We start from the raw sequence: 20,796 nt of genomic DNA on the forward strand, positions 1-20,796 counted from the left end.
CAGTGAACTTTGTGCTTAAAAAATGCTACGATGGGAAATTTTATATTTGTATTTTACCACAGTAAAAAAAGAAATGAAAGGAAAACAGAAGTCTTTCGTCCCAGGTCCATTATGAGGTTAGAAAGAACTGAGGACTCGTCTCCTGAAAGTGGCTAAGATCACGATTGAGGACTTAGGCAGCCTGCAGTGGGTACAAATAGGGAGAAAGAATATCCAGCCAGTTTATCATTACCCCCAAGTCGGGACTTGGGAACTCAAAGCTACACTGTCCAGAGTTTGCAGCATTACAAGTCTGTGGGATGGAGAAAGACATCCAACAATTAGGACACAAACTGCGTGGTTTTCTGCCTTCAAGGGTAGCAAGGATGGTCTTTGTATTAAGCTGAAAGTTTCCCAAATTGTTAGAAGCATTTTCTGATATCAACTATTAGATAGCCAGGGTGTGCCCTTGATTACAAGAATGTGCTGTCTCCAGCAGAAAAACAGAACTTACCCCGTGTCCTAAGGGACTTCTACCAGTTTGATAAAGATAAGCTCTTTCTACTTCCTGTTCTCTTCTTCCTCTCCCATTCCCTTTGTCAGAATCCCTGGACTAGGATCCTATAGCAGTGACAGACAGAAGAATCATTGACTTCAGTAATCAAGAAGAAGCAAGATAAAGAGAAAGGGGAGAGAAAAAGTGAGATAATTAGATATAAGCACTAAAATAGCAAAATAGAAAAAACAAGAGGATTTTCAAATAATGCAGCGCAATGTTCCCACATGTGCATATGGTAACAGCTGACATAACATATTTAGTGCATTAAACAATTTTTTACTCCTCATATTTTGCTGAGTAAAATTTGTAAATTAAGCAGTTAAATATTACATATAACCAGAACAGTGCTTACTTACCCATATTTAAATTATGCCGTGAAAAAGAAAACTCCACTGTTCATGTGTAACAAGTTTGAATGTGTGGAATGTGTAGAAAATAATTATATTGAAGTTACTGGTCATATGTAGACTGTAAATTAGAATATTAATATAAAGACAAAATGTGCCTTAAAGTTTTAATATTCTTATTTGAAATTAGGAAATATTTTGCTTCTGATAGAAAAGTCTGATAAATTTTCAACTTATTTTGCTTTCACTGAACTAAGTATATACTATTTGAGTCTTCTAAAATAACAGTTTTAATATAAAAATAAATCATAGTCAAAATACATATACACATTTAAAACACATGGCTAAAAAATAAAAATAAATAAAACATATGACTATACCTCATAAATAATTTAGTTTATGATGACTGTCTCAGTTAACTTCCTTATAGTCAAAACACCATTTACATGCCACCGGGCTGGGAAGGCATGTGCATAGTTCTAATTCCAACATTCAAATTTATTCAAAGAAATGCCATGATTTATTAATTTTGTCACCTGGAAATTATTTTTGTGTGTTAAGTGTGCTTTAATGTAATACTGTATTGTTTCTGTGTCAGTTAATCAACTAAGAGATACTCACTGGTTCCCTAATATAGTCTGGTGCTATGTTACCTATAGGAAGAATGCAAAACATATTTGGAAGTCTTCACCTTGTAAAATAGTATTTCTCATTGCAGAGAAAATATAATATTAGGTTTCAGTTTAGTAAAATAGCCCTTCCCACCTGAAGAATATCCATGGTTCACGCCTATAATCCCAGCACTTGGGAGGCTGAGAAAGGAGGATTGCCATAAGTTTGAGGCCAGTGTGAACTACATCATGGGACCCTGCCTCAAAAAAAAGGAATCCATAAAGTACTAACTACTGAGTTGTGGTATTAGCAGGTTATAGAGTCAGGAAGTTTGGTGGGTACAGAACAAACCTCTCTGCTTTGGAGCCACAGGAGGCCAAGTGTCATCCAAGAGTTGAGTTCCAGAGTATCACTCCACACCAGCTATAACCCAGGAATGTGACACATTGATCAGATATGGCCTTAACATGGCCCTCCAGGCCAAGGTATGCCTGGATCTAGCTTGAGTTTGGAGGCAGGTGGCATTCAAATCTTTTATTTTTCTGAGTTTTGTTCCCAGAAAGTAGCTTGTGAAAAATTCTATGCTATATGTGAGTACAAGTGTTGACACAGAAGGAAAGGAGGGCTAGAGGAAAATAAATAAGATAATGAAGGGATGATGAAGACCTAATCAGTGAATTCAGAAGGGTGACTAGTGAGGATGGCAATACAAGACAGGCACTGAGGGTTCCAAATAGGAACGTCAAGTCCTGGTTACATGTTCCACAAATTCATTTGCAAGAGAGTTGTTTGAAATACTATACCCAAGTCTAATCTAACAGTGCTTAGATACCAAGGCTTTCCACAAAACTAGGTGAATATTAAAAGTGAAAAACAGTCCTAAAAAATGAATTTTCAGTATTAAGTATTTCAGTATTAAGTGTTCTAGAAAAACAAACTATAGTAAAAAAGTTATTGTTGACCCTGACAGAGGCAGAGTTAATTAGAGATGAAAAGAGCAGCTGGATTACCCTTGAGGAATAAAAGAATGTTTTTGAATTAGAGGTTAAGGAGAGAACCTTAAGAATAGTATTGGGGAGGGATATGAAAAGAATTAAAACGTGTCATGTACATATACCAGCTACCCACAGTGAATTTTTTTTATTTTTTGTAATTTTAAGAATAAAAGAAGGAAAACATATTAACGAACAAACATCCATTTACAAAACAGCATAAGAACAATACACGCAATACATAGTTACAGACAAAGAGGTAGGAAATTAACAACGATTGTTGTATTACATATTGATATCTTCAAAGTGGTTTCTCAGGAAAACAGAGACATGCAAGATTGATCAAATAAGTAATCATTAACTGTTCCTTTCAGTAAAGGGAAAGAAGTCAGTAGTACAACTATGTTAACTATCCTGTATATACATACATACATAATTGCCCCTTCTTTCTTTTCTCTGTTCCGTCACCCCAGTCCCACAAAGACTTTAATCATGTATCACAAGCATGTACCAATGGAAAAGAATAGTATTCAAAGCTGAAAAGGTTACCAATAGAAAAACAAAACTAAAAAATGTAACTTAAAATAATTAGCAGAGTGGGCCAAATTATTCATCTTCCATCGAGGTGATCAAACACATGCTTTGTAAAAGGGAATATATAAAATAATAGGGGAAGTAAATTTTTTTTCGGAGTAAGGACATCATTGGCAAAGAATAGGTGCAGAAACATACAAAAGTAGTCACCTCTGAGAAAGGCTGTTCATTTTCATCTTCTACTCATCTATACTGTTACAACTTATATATTTATATATATAATGTATTCATTCCACTAATAATTTTAATAAAAAGAATTTGGAGCCAATGTGAAGATTCTGGTAAACTCAAGCCTTTCCTTTCCAAGGTTCTTATTAGCAGCAATAATGAAGGCCACATTCAAATGAGAAGAGGGCAGAAGAGGGGAGACCCAGTACCTTGTTGAAATAGGAGGGGAGAGGACCTCCGAATGAGTAAGATCAGTGTTATGTTAGGCCGTTTTTGTCCTATTGAGAGTATCAGTCTCTGAGTTGCTTCATGGTTAAAAGAAATTAAATGTGAGCATCTTTCTGTCTTAGGTTTGAGTCTTGACTTCAATACTGTGTCAGAATGAAGAGATACCTTTACTTCTCTGGGCTTCAGTTTCTGCATCTGTAAAATGAGAATAAGAGCAACAACTTCCTCAAGTTGTTTTGAAGATTAAGCATAATAATGCAAATGGAAAACTTAGCATAATATCTGCTAATACATGCTCAATAAATATGATGATGATGATCATGATCATGGTCATGCTGAGGAGGAAGATGGTGGTAATGATTGCTGCCACTCTTTCTTACAGAACCTTGAAATACCAGCCCTCCTTTGTTCTTAATTCAGAGACTCTGCTGTTAGCTTAGTCAGAGGTGCACACAAGAAGGAAAAGTACCCTCTAGGGTTTTCCTGGTTGTGCTTCCAGAGTGCTTAGCAACTGACGGACATCTGAGAGGAGGTGTCAGGTGGCTGGCGGCTGCTTCTCTGTAACTTCTTTGGTTAGATTTTCTTTAGTTGCTGTATATTTGACCATTCATTCAACCAATACTTTTTTAACATCTATTGTGTGCCGAGGATATAACAGCAAACAAAATGCAGTCTTTACTTTCAAGGAATACATCATTAATGGAAGAGATAGGCCAGCAAGCATGCAATTTTAGGATGGTAAAATGTGATAGCTGAAATAAGCATGGGATATATTTGGCCCAGAATCATTTGAGTGAAGTCTGAGGTTTCTAAAACCACATAAGAGCCTGGAGAATATGAACAGGTATTTAGCCAGGGAAAACAAACTCTGACCTCGATTATGAAGTGTCTGTTGTTTCTACTTAATTCTCTGCTGACTCATCTCCATTCCCTCCAAAGTAGAAAAGATGTTAAGCATTCATCCTGGTACCAGAATCCATGATTTCTAAACACAATAGATGTTAAAAAAAAGTATTGGTTGAATGAATGGTCAAATATACAGCATCTAAAATCCATGATTGATACAAAATTTAGTTCAACTTAAAATTTGTACCTTTTTATGAGGGCGAATTGCTCATTATAGTAAAATTAAATGATTTTTTCAGTCTATGAAACTAATCCTTTTTAGCATTTCTAAGTTGTTTGTTTTTTAAAAGATTAAAATTCATTTAAATGAGCTGTGAACATTCTTGTCCATGGGAACTTTTCTAGAACATAATGGAATATGCTTATGATCTGTTTATAATAACATGTGGATCAGCAGCAAATATTTAAGAAGAAAAAAGGGAAGATCTTAAGATAGTCTGAGTCATTATTTAAACTTACATTGGAATTGAGTCTCTAAGCAATAATAAAGAATCCTGTAGTACAGTTAAAGTTGGAAAAAGTAGTTTAAGGGTATTTTATTTATGATGAACTGAATTCTAACATAATTTTACCATCTTCAGAAATGTCTAAAATATTTTGTCAACTGGATATATATTTTTGGTACTTTAAACATTTTTAACTTCATATTTCATCATGACAACAAACTTTAAATAAAAATTTTCTATACTACTAACTTCACAAGTGATTCCACAGAGGCTGAACAAGTATGTTCTTCAGCATTTCTGAGGCTGTCCCCATTACTAGAAATACCCTAAGTAACAAAAGTGTTTTCCCCTCTATTTTTTTTTCAAATTGAATATTTTATTAACATGGTAGTTGTGTGTAACATGTGCACACACACTCACACACTCAAAATGATCTGCCTGGGAAAAAAGGCTAATTATCCCTAAGGGATAAATACAAACAAAAAATTTCTATAGGTTTTCATTATTGTAGGCAGTTATGTCCACATCACTTACAAAGCTATTGCCAAATCTGCTCAAGGAAGCAGTTTTTGGGGGATCATCTTCAGAAAAACTCAACAGTAGCACAGCAGAGCTCTCAATATGAGAAAGCTGACATAATGTGGACTTTTGCTATGAATTTTTTCTTTTGCAAAATATGGAGAGAGGTCTAAAAATGGGCAGAAAATAAAAGAAGGCTTTTGCAGTCAATTTTCTTCACAGTATTGTACAGGGTCACTGAGAAAATGCGTAGTCTTTCTCGGGAACCAGTTTCAGAACTTTTCCCATTGCAGTGGTCTTACCCTCATCTCTTAAGGTAAAACGACCCATCTGAGGGAAGTCTTTCAAGGTTTCAAGGCAGAGGGTTCCTGCTGTCTTTAAACGAGCAATGCATACATGATCCTGTTCTACAAAACGGGATTGAGTCTTACTTTTTTTTCCGATTTTTTGTCTGCCAAGCAGATAAAGGTTTTTATTTCAGCTTCCTCAATACAGGTATGAATATGCAGCACTGCATTATATCCTGGGCAGATGATGGATTTGTACTCTATAATCACTATCTGGGCATCACACATGCGTCCAGAATGACAGAGGTTATTAGGATCACAGAGTATGAATCCTGGAAGAATCTCTTCTTCTTCAATTCCTTTCAGCCTAATTTTGAGGTTTTCACCTGGGGCTACAGAATCCATTTCTACATCATCAGAAACTATTCCAAGAACTTCCACATTGTGCTTATTTGGCATCATCACAAGCTACTGGCCTTTACAAATAGATCCTGATTCCAGCTTTCCCAGGACCACAGTGCCCATATCCTTGTACTTACCCACAACTGGCAGCCTGACTGGTCCATCAGCTGATCTATTGAAGTTTGGCAAGTTATCCAGATATGGAATAAATGATAAGCCAATGTACCAAGGACAGAAATCTGATTGCTTTTTGATATTTGCTCCGGTCAATCCTGAGCAGAGCATAAAATGAATGTCCTTTGTGAGATTGAAGCCAGCCTTTTTCAAAACTGGCACTAGCTTCTCTTTACATTCTTCATACCTCTCATTGCTCCAGTTTACTGTTGGATCATCCATCTTATTAATAAGCACAATTAAGTGTTTTACACCTGCTGTCTTTGCCAACATTGCATGTTCTATGGTTTGTCCTCCTTTTTCAAATCCAGTTAAACTCTCCTTTCCTGGCTGAGATTACCAACACAGCCACCTCAGCTTGAGAGGCACCACCAATCATATTTGGAACAAAACTCCTATGGCCAGGGGCATCCAGAATTGTGAAATTCTTCTTTTCTGTTTCAAAATAGGCACCACCCACTTCTACTGTTTTACCCTTGTCTCATTCTTCCTGATTTGTGTCTAAGGCCCATATTTTCCCCTCTTAAGCAAACATTTAAAATCCATTTCAAGAGATATTATTGTAGATAATCTGGGACTATGGATGGGAAGAAAGAGTGCAGAAAGTTCCAGAGTTCCTTGAAATGCATAAAGTCTAGGCTGGTGGACTACTAACTCTAGAACCAAAATCTTTAACCAGGATTTCCAAGCTAGTAGGAGCAAAGCCAGTTTTTTATCCTATCTGATTCATATGACTACAAAAGTGGTCATTTTCCCACATTCCTTCTGCCTCCTTGCCTTAGGCACCTCTGAGGATTTCAAAACAAGCAGAGCACCATGTAGGAGCCTATGAGGGTGCTTGGGGATCTTCCCACCTACAGCTGCAGAAGCATGGCACAGGGGCAATCTAATGCGAAAGCAAGCAGCAGCTTCCCCATGGACTAACTGATGAGTTTCACTCTGTAAAAGAAGCCACACAGTGTGTGGCTCACAGAGAGGGCTCACAGAATATTTGTTGAATGAGTATGAATACCTAAACACATGCGTATAGGGCCAGGCTACACAGTTTCATGTACTAAAGCCAGGAAGGAACATTTGAAGCTACCCGATGTGTCCTGTGAGCATCACCAACATCGAAAGTTAAGTTATCACCAGTTTAACTATTTTTAAGCACTTACACAGTCCTTGAGCTGGTTCCACCCCTGCCCACCATGTGACTGAAGGTAGGTGGAAAAGACAGACCCCCTGAGAGCCGTGTAAAAAACATTTACACCTGTGATATATTATCGGACCTTGCCATGCTGTGGCAGACAGCCAGAGAATAATTCTCTCTTACCTGTTTCTGTGGTCACCCTAAGTGCCCTCATGCCCCTCAGCCAGTTAGCAAGTGCTCCTAGAGATCTCATTTTTGTAAACAGTTGACAAAAGAGAAAAATACAAGAAGAGGATGACCACATCTCTGTATTAGCCCTGCTTTAGAGGTCTTAGATCTGTCCCTTGAGTGAAGGGGAAAGGATACCTCGACTCTGCAGCCCTCAAGCCAGGAGAAGAGCTTCAGGGGAGGCTTTCTTCCCTGTGGTTGTCACACAGAAGCACATCAAGAAGAGGCGCCTAGTGGGAATGCGGAAATTCACTTACCTCACAAGTACATAGTGAATATCTGTACTGCCAGGGCCCAGGAAAAGAATTGTTCCTACTCACTTAGAGTATGAAGACCGGTAGCAAATTGAACAGCCACAAAATAAATGACAAATTGTTACTATGGTGCCTGCTACAAAGGAGATAGACATGGCTGTGAAACCATCAGAGAAATCTTTCCTCAGGCAGTTACATTTGAACTCAGGGCTGTGGATCTGGTCTGATAACTAAGAGGGGAGGGACTGGAAGAGTGGGCAGAAGTGATTATAAGTGCAAAGGTCCAGTGGCAGTAGGGTTGAGGTTGGGGTGGAGAGTGGGAAGCTAAAAGGTTCATTATGCCAAGAAAGTCTAGAGAAGTCAGAATGACAAACACTAACAGACATTGGGTGCTCCCTGGATACCAGTGCAACAAATGTTTTTAAAGTATTATCTAATTTAAGCGACATACTTTCACACATGAAGGGATTGAGGCACAGAGAGGAAAAGCAGGGATTCCATAAGTCATCAGAGAGTGTTAAGCACTAGTGACTCAGTAAAATTAACACTTCAGATCAAAATAAAACAGAGACGTCCCCACCTGCACAGATCTTCCTTTATACGCAAAATAAAAATATAAACATTTAAAACTGTCGTGAGCACTACATCAGAAAACAAATGATTATTCTGCAATGAAGACCGAGATGGTATTAGCTAAAGTACTGTGTTTGAGAGGGTGTGAAAGAGATAGTGGCTGGTAGCAGCTTTCTTTGCTTTCTGGGAACTGCATTCCAAGCAGCTGGATATAGAAAAGAAGCTTGTGGCATGGACTAGAAACACAGTCTGAGGACAACCACAAGGGGACCGTGACTGACCCCCCCAACCCATGCCAAACTCCACACCGTAGTACTGTAGTACTCCAAGCTGTAGCACTGTTTTACTTACATCCAGGGAGTAAAATTTTTCCATAATAAACCATGTGTTTATTTCTTTGACAGGTGTTTTTTTCTTTGACAGCTGCAGTATTATAAAAACTGGGAAACTACATTAAAATGTAGAATTCTGGCTTCTCTGTCAGCCCCAGGCCACCATCCTCCCTTGGCCCTATGGGCTGACACTGTTCCGTTCTTATCCCCCAGCTGAGATACACCAGCCCCATGCCTGATACACCTGTGCCACCTCACACTCTTACTGGCCCTGCGTGCATACACGTTGGATTGCATTCTGAGGTTCTCACATGCCCTGGAGCCTTTGGCTCAAGGATTCAGGAGGCTACACTGGGAGTTGGGGCAAAATAGAGACAAGCTGTAAACACATGTAGGTCATCTTGGCACAAACTTGTGCTTAGAATCTCCAGGGAGATGTGGAAGGTGTGCCAGGTGGGGAAACACGTGGGAGAGCGTCCAGGTAGGGACCAGTGGAGGGCCTGTGGGACAAACTGAATGCAGGTACAGTGGCACGATGAAATGGAGGGTTTATTTGATGGGTGAGGCCACAAATCAGAGAGCAGGATGAAAGCATAGCCCTGTATCACTAAGAGCCCCTGATGGGATTTAGGAAGGTCAGACCAACAGTGGCATGTGAGGGCCCAGAGCCCAGAAGCACCCTCTGCAGGGAGAATGGCAACTACAAACCTGAGCAATTATTCCTGGATTAATAAGTGCTACAGGCAAAAGGAGGGGCCAGAAGCCAGTGTGAACTCACTTAGTTTTCACTGGCATGAGGCAGTGGTCAGAAAAAGGATTAGTTTTGAAAAGTTAGCATCACTTGCAGAAAATGAAGTATAATAAAAACTACAGTAGGTTAAGAATGGAGTCATTTTTACTACCATCAAGGGGTAGATACTGTTAAACTTCGCCTGAGTTAGAGCAGTTAAGTGTTCTTTGTGCAGTCAGGCCAGCCTGCATGGCTGGGACCGAGGCCTCCTCGGGCTTACGTAAAGCATAGATTTTGCCCAAATGAGGAAAACCTTTAGGGATGTTAAAACCATTAGGGATCTGTAGCCTTGACTTGTACCAAGCAGTATAAACAAACCCCTTCCCAAATTGGAACTCTCTGCACTCCTTTCAGAGTTATCCAAGGGGAAGGGCTGGAGCTCTCCAGGGTCTTTGTGTGGGTTAATGTCTTATTTCAGCCGCTTAGCTCCTGTGAGACTACGTGTGCTTCACTTTGTCCTATTTTGAAATGTCTTCACACTTGAGTTGCAAATCTACAGATGGTTTGTGTTCTGGACCTATCACATATACATAATTTTTGTTTTTGTTTTTGCAAATTAGATATTAAAGCCCAAGTTAGACCTATTGGAAATATGTTACAGATTCAGGAACTTGGTTAGAAAAGTTCCAGAAAGCATTCACATTTTCCATGGATAGGGTCTTGTTAGGCCCCCAACCTCAATTTCTCCTTTTAGTCTTTTTTTGTCACTCTTTCTAGCATAATAGTTTTAAGTTTTCTATATGCAGAGGGAACATAGCTTTGTATCTCTATTGTCATAGTGGTATCATTTCCAAACTCTTTTTGTCCCATCTTTTCAAAATGCGGAGGCAGATTGGAGAATTATGAATTTGGTAAGTCATTTTAGTCCTTGTGATGGCTGGACACCATGCTAGGCACTGTTTGGAGATAAGAGAGGAAGCTAGATTGAAGAATAAAGTAATTCCTTAATTCTCTGATGTTCAGAGTCTATTAAAAGTTGGGTGAACATTGAGACAGGAAACCGAGGCACAGGCACTAACAACTGAGCTCTAGATGGTTACAGAGCTCACAAAAGCATGCTTTGAAGTATTCTGAAGCTAGACTCAAGGCCTTTCCCTGCCTCTGGTCTCCCTGTAGGAAATGCAGTGAAGTCCAGCACAACATGGAAAACACCTAGAGAGAATGGATGATTTAGGTCATAGACACGTGTGTGACATACACAAAGCAAAAACCAGTGATGAAGAACATGGGATTTGGTGACAGAAAAAGCTAAATCCCAGATCTACCACATAAATACAGCAAGATTTGTGGCAAGTTAGTTAATTTTTGTCTTCCTAAATATCATCACTGGCCTTTAAAATAAACCAATGCATATACTTGTCTGAGAGAATTATAATAGGATAAAATAAATGAATTAGTGTCTGGGGAGGCCTCCATAGGAGGAGGCGCCTTCAGTGAAGGAAGATGCCAAGAACGTTCAGGCCTGAAGCCCTGACTTACACAGTAAGTGCTGACGGCAGTCCAGCAGGGTGTCATGGACACCAGATACCAGCAGCCTGGGCTGTCTGTGTCCAACTATGGGAGCCAATACCTTTTTTGTCTGTACTGCTCAGGACCCAAAGATAGAAGCCAACAGGTGTCTTTCCAGATCCTATGACTGTTGTATACCAAATCAGAGAGAAACTGAACTTAGGAAGGAAATGTGAGGTCTCTCCCAAACTTGTATAAACCATGTTTTTTTTTTTTTCTTTATACATTTCTTTGGGCTTGTCTCCATTCTCCCCCTGCCTTACTGCAATCTTCAACATCTTCTCATAGGGCCAAATAGCCTTTTTGATCTCCTAGACTTGTACCTAATGAGGGCTCCATAAAAATTTCCCTTTATTTTTCACAGCACACAACAATCAGGCTGTTACAAGCATGCTTGCAGGTGGGAGTTAAAGGAAAGCAATAACAATGGAAAGGAAGGAACTAATCCTGTAGACAACTGGTAGATGAATGGATGCAAACTCAGCCCAGGATATAGAGAAATAAATAACAAATGCCTCTGAGATTTTGGGCCCAGGCAAATGAAGGTAGTGCTATTAAAAACAAAAATATGAAAAGTTAGATCCAGTTGGGATATCTTGACTTTCAGAGGCTGAGATATTTAAGTTGACCCTCAAATAGAAACATCTGAATTGTATCAGAATGAGAGGTCCAAACCAGAGTTATATATCTGCAAGCCATCTGCTTAGATGTGATCATTACAACTTGAAATGAGCTTTTTAGGTGAGTTCAGGCTGAGGGCCCACAGGAGGCTCTGAAACCAAGACCAAGGAGAGTTAAGAAAAAGACCACAGTGTAGTGTCCTGAGGCAGGACTCAAGGAAGGTCCATGGTGTGTGGCTTATGGTTGCATATAACCAATTCTCTCCATGTTAGCAACTCTACAGTGATTTTAATGAACTAAGTCGTAATGTCCCCAACCCTATCATTAGCCACTTGATGGTAATGATAAAAACATTGGCATATGTGTTTTTTTAAAGGTCAGTTTGACGTTGTCAGCAAAGTCCTACTTAAATCATTAAGCATAGTAAAACAATCACCAACTTTATAATTAAATATAAAATAGTTCCTCATTCATTATTAAATTAGGTACAGTACATCATATCAGTTGAATTAATGTAGTAGGCTTCACTTATAATAGCATTTGGTCAAAAAGCAAACACTGCAAGTCCTATAACCTTAGAGAATTTTTCATCCTATTTCAATTAAAAAACATTCATTGGGGAAAGAAAGTCTTTTCAATAAAATGTGCTGGGCAAGCTGGATATCCACATACAAAAGAATGGAATAGGACCCTTACTTTACACCCTATATAAAATTTAACTCAAAATGGGCCAAAACATCTAAACAAAATTTTTAGTAGAAAACATAGGGGAAAATTTTAATAACATCGAATTTGGCAATGATTTGTTGGATGTGATGTCAAAGACACAAGTAACAAAAGAAAAAATGGACTGCATCAAAATTAAAAACATTTTTGCATCAAAGGACACTAGCAGCAGAGTAAAAAGGCAACAGGCCAGTCGTGGTGGCGCACGCCTGTAATCTGGGGCAGGAGGATCGCAGTGAGTTCAAGGCCAGCCTGGGCTAAAAAGTGAGTTCAAGGCCATCCTGTACTACATAGTGAGACTCTGTCTCAAAAACAAACCCTAAAAAAGACATAAAAAGTCAAAAGACATCAACAGAATGTGAGAAAAGTATTTGCAAATCATACATAATAAAAAATCAATACTCAGAATATATAGAGGACTAAAACTCAACAACAAAAATACCAAACAATTCAAAAATGGACAAAGAACTTGAATAGATATTTCTTTTAAGAAGATATACAAATGGCCACTAAGCATGAAAAAATGCTCAGTATCACTAGTCATTAAGAAAGTGTAAATTAAAGCCACAATAAGTTGCCACCTCAAACCTACTAGGATATAAAATCAAAAGAAAAACAAATGTTTTTAAGGGTGTGGAGAAATTAAAGCCCTGTATGTACAGGGCTGGTGGAAATGTGAATTCCTGCAGTCATTCTGGGAAACAATTTAAGTATCCTCAAAATGCTAACCGTAGAGCTAGCCGTGTGATCCAATAGTTCACTCCTAGGTATGTATCCAAGAAAAACGAAAACATGTAAAGACAAAAATTTTTACATGAATGTTCATTAATTATTCATAATAGCCAAAATGTGTAAAAACCCAAATGTCTATCATCTGGTAGATAAACAAAATGTGGTATAAACATACAATGGAATATTTTTCAATCATAAAAACAAATGAAGTTCTGATTGATAATCCTTGAGAACATTACACTAAATAAAAGAAGCCAACCACAAAAGGCCATGTATTCTATGATTCCACTATATGAAATGTCCAAACTAGGGAAAGCCATTGCCAGAAAGATAGATTGGTGATTATCAGGGCTGATGCGAGGGGAACAGTGGGCAGTAGAGTGAACGCTAACATGTGCAAGCTTACCCATGGGAGTGAATATGTCCTAAAGTGGACTATAGTGACAGTTATGCAACTTTATGGATATACAAAGAAGCCGTTGAGCTGTACAAATTAAAAAGTAAATATGAGCTTTATCAATTTTTAAAAGTGGACATGAATCATTCATCAGTATTTAGCATAAAAGTATTTAACTTTGAGACTCGTCTCTTCTCTTGGGTTTGCTGATAATGCCAAGCTGGAAGGCATGCAGGTGCTGTGTGTTTCGCACAATATTTCTGATGCCAAATGTGTAGAAGTTTTCCACACTAACAACCAACTCTCCAACTTTCCCAAACCAGTGTCCTATAATTCAAATTTGCCACTTTGTACCTGGAGTTAAGGTCAGACCCAACAGGTAAAGGCTCATCCCATAAGACTACCCCTGCTCAGACCCCACTCTCCAAGTCTTGAGCATGTGGTATTTCTGACCAAACTGGCTACAAATTGGGAGTTGCTGTGGCCCCTTCCTCAGTGCAGTAATGTGCTATCATGACTTGCATAACTTAACGAAACACGTTTATCAGTTTGTTATAAAGGATACAAGTAGCTGGAGGTAGTGATGCATGTCTATAATCCCAGCACTTGGGAGGCTGAGGCAAGAGGATCGTTGCAAGTTTGAGACCAGCCTAGGCTACAAAGTGAGCTCAAGGCCAGCCTGAACTGCATAGCGAGACCTTGTCCAAAAAGACAAAAATAAAATAAATAAAATAAAATAAAATAAAATAAAATAAAATAAATAAAATAAAAGGATATAAGTGAACAGCTAGAGGTGCATAAGACAAGGTATAGCAGGAGGCACACTTCCATGCCTCTTTGGGTGTACCACCTTCTGATCACCTCTATGTGTTCATTAGCAACCCAGAAATTCTGTGAGCCCCATGTTTTTTTGGATTTTTATCTAAACATTTTCACATAACCTCACCAAGTTTCAACTCAGTCGTCAGCCTTTCTTCCCTCCCCACAGGATGAGGGTGGGACTGAAAGTTCCAACCTTTTAATCATGATGTGGCCTTTCTGCTGCCCAGCCATCAACCCAAAGTTACCAGAAGCCCACCAAGACTCACCTCATCACAACCAAACATATCTACTATCAAGAAGTTCAAGGGGTTGAGGAACTTTGTATCATGAACATGGTCAAAGACTAAATGTTAGAGCAAAAGATACTCCCAACATTTCTATTACTCAGGAAATATATGTATTTGTATATGTACATGTTATATTTTTACTGTGTTAAACATGCCAAAAGTGCATGTAATTACTGAAGTGTTAATAATGCAATTGTTTTGTGCTTTTTATTGGGAAGGAGCTTGCTTAAAATTAGGAAATAGGTCACTGCAATGTTGGCAAGATGATATAGGGACATTTCCTTTTATATCAATAAATAAGATATCACTTGGCATCTTTAAAAATTTTATTGTGGTGGGCACCATACCAGAGGATGCAAATTGCAGGTTATAAAAATAAAGCAAAATTTTCCAAAGCCAGAAATGGTTTGATATATGAGTAAGTCTTCCTATCTAGCCTCTAAGATGAAAGGCCAGAGAAGTCCTTCACCTTTTTTAAGTGATGAATTAGTGATGATGACAAAATGACTATCAAAAGTTGAGTATGTGGCAAACATTTGCATGCATCTTCTCATTTGATTGTCCCCGTCCTCTCTACGACAGAGCTGTCTAGAACATGCCCAGGTCATGCAGTAGGTAAGGGCTGAGCTGAGCTTTGGCCCCAAGTGTGTGAGGCTGCCAAGACGTCTGCTGGGTATTACTTTCCGTTACACTGCTTCCTCCTCTGAGGAGCCTGCCCTCAGAAGCTTGCAGCATCTAATATTCTAGCCACACCAAAGGACAGAGGCACTGGGGTAGAGCCAGAGTGCTCTGGGCTGGGAGTCAGGGGCCATGAGTTCTGGAGCAACTCTACAGATCTGTGTGATCTGGGGCGGAAAATGTGGTCTTTCAGAGTTATGGTTTTCTGATCTGTAATATGTGGAAAGTTTGTCCCAATTATCCATCTGTTTCTTCAGCACTGAGCCTGAGTCCTGCCTCATTCACCTACCACTGCAAATGGTAGTCCATGTATACAGAGACCAAAGGGAAGAAACCTCCAAGTCACACAGTTTGTGATTTCAGGGGGCTCAGCTTTGGTGTCAGACTGATACGGCACTGATTCCATTGCCAGTCTCAGGGTGATGTTGAGCAAGTCCCTAACCTGTGTCCCCAGGCTGCTAATGAGAATAGTATAGCAAGGAGTGCTGTGCTGTCTGTGTAGTGGTTGTGGGGACTAAGTGAGCTCTGGAGAGAGCTTAGTGCAATTCCTGTTAAGTACTGGGATAGTTATTATATGTCATTCAATAATATTATAATTTACTTCTGATTATTATTGATTGTTATGATTATAAAATACAGAAGCAGAATCCCTTAGCTCAATCAGGTAGGTCCCTGGAACTCTGGTGCCCTGATTGGGTTCAGTTCTAGAACTATCAATGTCCATAAGGTCCGCCATCCCTCAGGACTCTCTGCTGAGTAAGAGGACATCAGATTGCCACCAATAATATTTAAGAGACCTTCATCCCATCCCAGCTCACTTTGAGTCAAAAATGCTATTCTTTACAGGGCACGATGTCAATACAGGACATTATTTCACCATATCATGTGAGTTTTGGCACAGTTGTATTTTTGCTTTTTACCCAGGGTAACTGGAAATAGATAAACTATCAGTGAAAGGTAGTGATAAAACAATTCATGTGCTGTAAAAAAGAAAAGATGAGCAAATTCTGCACCCTAGAAATTTCTTATTGTGAGCAGGATATTTTCCTTCTTTCAGTTACATAGTTATGGCTCTTTCAGGTCCTATGTAAATACAAAAATATATTTATAAGTTTATTTATCACAGTGGTATATATAATGGTAAAAATTATAAATATAGCATGGAGTACTAAGGAACCATTAAAAATCAAATATTATAAAGCCAGTATTAGAGTTGAGGAAATGTACACTATATTTTTAGTTATTATTGTTATTGTTAGAAAAATCAGGGTTGCTGTTTTCTAATCCTAATTTGAAAATAGTATGTGTATTTATAGGAAAAACATTAAATGTACAACAAAAAATATTTGCAGAGATTATCTCTATGTGTGGGATTATTGATTATTATTTTTATTATTGCAACTTTCATTTTTTATATTTCTACGTACATTTCTACATTTTTTTTATCATGAGCACATATTTCTTTGGAAATCAGGGTGTAAAAGTTATGTCTCATTAATGAGAATTCTGTCCATTGTTTTCTTTTTCTTTTATTTCTGAGACTCTAGTTCAGTAGAGAGTTTCATCTGAACATGTCTTAACTCTCAGTCTAGATATACTGGCTTTTTTTTCTTTTTAAATACTGACTTACAAATAATATGTTTCATTTATTTTGTAAGCTCATCTTTTTCTGTGTGGGGTTAAGGACTAACTAGACACAGTTGCTGTAAGATTGATTTTTTTAATTCCAAAAACCCATAATAGTAATGAGAAAAAATAACAAATTAACTAAAAATTTTGTAAACTTATGACTACCCTGTTGAAAGCAATTTTCAACTCTGTCTGACATTTAGTGTTCCTAAGCTAACTCTGAATCTTTCATAAAAGGAAATCAATGTCTTGTTCTCTGTGTATTATTTTATATAACTGGAAGTATACCATTAAATGTACAGTGGAGGATCTAATGCTTAACTTTTAAAATGTGACTGTGTGCAAAATTCACTGTGAATTAATCCATTTTCAAAGAAAAATGGATAGAGCAGATGCAAGAAGTTTTTGTTTTCTTACCTAATTATAGCTTGAAGTGTTTCTCAGAACTGGTATTCCAGTGTTTATCAGAACAATATATGGACAGCTGACAAGGTGGAGCAATGAGAAGATTGTAGATTGTAGATTGTAGATTGCTTCTACAATGAGAAGATTGAGGCTTTGTTCTATGGGTGAAATTTTCAGATACTATTTTTATCAGTTTTTATAATACTGTTATATGTGCATTACAAAAAAGTAAAGCAGAGCTGTATAAGATATAAATATATACTAGTTTGGTGAATACTGGAGAGATACACAAATATAGACCTATATTCATGAAAGTATTTCCCCCCCATAGGATCATATTCCATTGTTCTCAACTTGCATATTTTAGCTAAACTTATCATGAAAAAATTTCAGTTTCAGTGAGGGTAAATTTACTTCTCTTTGTCTATATTTTTACAAGAATTTCAGTGGGATAAATTTCTAGTAGAATTGCTAGGAAAAGGGTGTCCAGCATGTTTGCAGTTCTGTTTTGCATCCCAAGAAAGCTGCACTCAGTTTGTTCCCATTCACAGAAAGTGGAAATGAACAATGACATTTCAGAAGCAGAGCCATGTGGCAGGTTCTCCTGGAGTTTGATAGGATGTCATTTAAAGTCATGATCACAAGGTTGCATGAATACTTTGGGAAGAAGGTGTCTTCTAAATTCAGATTTCTGTAAGCTATAAATAATCCTGCCTAACTCTCCAACCTCAATCCCTGCCCAGAAAAGGGTGTGTGTGTGCATGCGTGTACACGCACACATGCACATGTGCCTGCAGCAAGCTCAGTAGGGAGTTGGGGGATTGCATTTGCAGAACATCCCTCAAAAGGCTAAGTGTAGAAGAAGGAAGGTTCTTCAAATCAGAATGAGATTTACATTTCAACTCCATCTCTTAGTAGCAAGGTGTCTTTAAGCAGTTTGCTCAACATTTCTGACTTCTGTTTCATCATGTAAAGAATGGAGAGAAACGAAGTATTGTGACTCATGCCTGTAATCATGGCACTGTGGGAGACTGAGGCAGGAGGATCCTAAAGCTCAGGCCTAGCCAGGGAAAGTCAGGGACTTTCTCAAAATAAAGAATAAAAAAGGGCTGGGAATGTGACTCTGTGCAAAGACCCCAGTACCACACAAAGGATGGAGGGTAATCACACCACCTAACAGGGTTTTTGTGAATATTAAATGTGTTACTTAATGCAGAGAACTAATAAATGATGAAGAGTAGGAGGTAAGTAAGTAGCTATTGTTAAGATGCTAGAAAAGTATCCGGATGACCAAATCAAGAGCATCCTGGAGGATTAAGTTGTGAGTAATTTTGCTGAAAAGTCTGAGGAAATTGCTGTTTTAATTAATATACACTGTAACATTATACCTTCCCTCTTCTGGTCTTCACCATAGCACTTTTATCACTTTCCAGTGTACATCATTTCTCATCTGCTATGTTCACCATTTATCTGTATGCTCTCCTAGGAGGTCTTACGTGAATAGGGGTCTTGTTCACCAATACCAAATTCAGTGTAGCTTAAAACAAAGCCTGGCACACAGTAGGCACTCAGTAAATGAGTGGGTAAATATATAGCATTTAGCATTTCATTAACCCTTCAGATGTGCTGGCAGCTACTACGGCTGGACCCTGGGTACTGAGCATGCCTAAGATCGCTCAGGCTCAGTTTAGGGTGACACTGAGTACTAGGCCAAGAGCCAGAACCTTCAGGCTTTCTACCAGCTTTTGTCAGTTCCAGGGCTGACCACCAGGCTGGATCTGTGAGCAAGTCATGTGACAGCTTAGCTCACGCTTTATAAATAATAAGAGCAACAGGGCCTACGCATGATGGAAACAATGACTCCCTCACAATATACAGAGATTATATGAGATTACTTTGTAAACTCTAAAGATTCATGTGAGCTATAGTAAGAAAAACCAAGTGCTGTCACTTTTAGTGGGGACCAAAAAAGCAAAAACAGAAATAAATAGGAAGTGGCAGTGGCAGGTTTTGCTGGACTCTAGCCCAGGCTAAAAGATTCTTGGGTGGGATCAGGCTCTGAACAAGCTTGCTCTCTGTCTTCTCCCTCCCTCCCTCCCTCCCTCCCTCCCTCCTTCCCTCCCTTCCTCCCTCCCTCCCTCCCTCCCTTCCTCCCTTCCTCCCTTCCTCCTTTCCTCCTTTCCTCCCCCCTCCCTTCCTCCCTTCCTCCTTTCCTCCCCACTCCCTTCCTCTCTTCCTCCCTTCCTCCCTTCCTCTGGTCCTTCTTTCATTCCTGTCTTTCTTCCTTTCTTCCTTTTCAGTGCTGGAGATCCAACCCAGAGCCCCACACATGCTGGACGAGCAGTTTACCACTAAACCATATCTCCAGCTGGCAGCATTGTTTTTTAAGTGCTAACTCTGAAAGGTAGAGGATTCCCCAAGAGGACTAAGTGAACAATTACTAAAGGAAAACATTCATCAAGTGTAGAAGATTATACCTAGCCCTACCTGGTATTTCTGGGTTGAAAAATTGGTGGACAGTTCATGGGAACAGCAGCTTATCACCAGAGAGAAAGGAAGGCAAAGAGGGCTGGGGAGGGTACTCCAGCTACTTAGAGAAGCACCCCTCAAAAGAAGACTTGGCCTGGGATTCCCATCCTTCAAGATGAAGTGATCCCCAGGTCAAACTCGAGACCTAAAGTCTGGGATATATATATCTGCCTTTGTTCCTTCCCATACCTGTTCACTCTTGCTTTCTGGAAAATAAAGCTTTCTTCCTGTTTTTTTATGGTCATGCCCCTTCTCTCTTAATATGGGTTCAGCATGGGGAATAACTTGCAGTTTCCTAAATAAGCCATAGTGTTTCTCACCCTTAGATCTTAGGATTCTTACAACATGGAAGACTAAACCTCTTGGAACCACCAACTTTACACATTCTATAGGCCCCATTCATCCCCCTGGGAATCACAAAGTGTGATGGGAAAACTTTTGAAGAGACTGCACTTCCCATGTAAAAGATACAGAGACAACAATGTTGAAAAGGGTACTGTGTGATATTATATTTCCCTTGTGGGAATTATTAAGGGCTTGAGAAGTCCAGGAACTACAATCCTGCTTAACTTTTTCAACTAGTTATTAACTAAGGGAACCACATTTTGCATAAATTCAGTGTAACACTGTTATAGTTTGTGTCTGTGTGCCCCCCCCCCAAAGCCTCATGTGGTCATGTGGTGGGCTTTTGGAGTTTGATTGATTATGGGTGTGAGAGCTACACCCGCCCTGGGGTGAATAGTTTGCATATGTAAGAGCCATGTGGCAGGTTCTCCTGGAGTTTGATAGGATGTCATTTAAAGTCATGATCACAAGGTTGCATGAATACTTTGGGAAGAAGGTATCTTCTAAATTCAGATTTCTGTAAGCTATAAATAATCCTGCCTAACTCTCCAACCTCAATCCCTGCCCAGAAAAGGGTGTGTGTGTGCGTGCGTG

General features: G+C 39.0%; 1 protein-coding gene and 1 pseudogene across 3 annotated transcripts in view; one reads left to right on the plus strand and one right to left on the minus strand.

The window, feature by feature from the left end:
• Positions 1 to 20,796, plus strand: part of Plce1 (phospholipase C, epsilon 1) — a 269,999-nt gene that overhangs the window by 94,256 nt on the left and 154,947 nt on the right. The gene's annotated exons all lie outside the window — the stretch shown is intronic.
• On the minus strand, positions 5,585 to 7,559 carry LOC102027883 (annotated as a pseudogene).

The sequence above is a fragment of the Chinchilla lanigera genome, unplaced genomic scaffold, assembly GCF_000276665.1.
Source record: "Chinchilla lanigera isolate Chin_1 unplaced genomic scaffold, ChiLan1.0 scaffold00106, whole genome shotgun sequence".
Taxonomy (NCBI): Eukaryota; Metazoa; Chordata; class Mammalia; order Rodentia; family Chinchillidae; genus Chinchilla; species Chinchilla lanigera.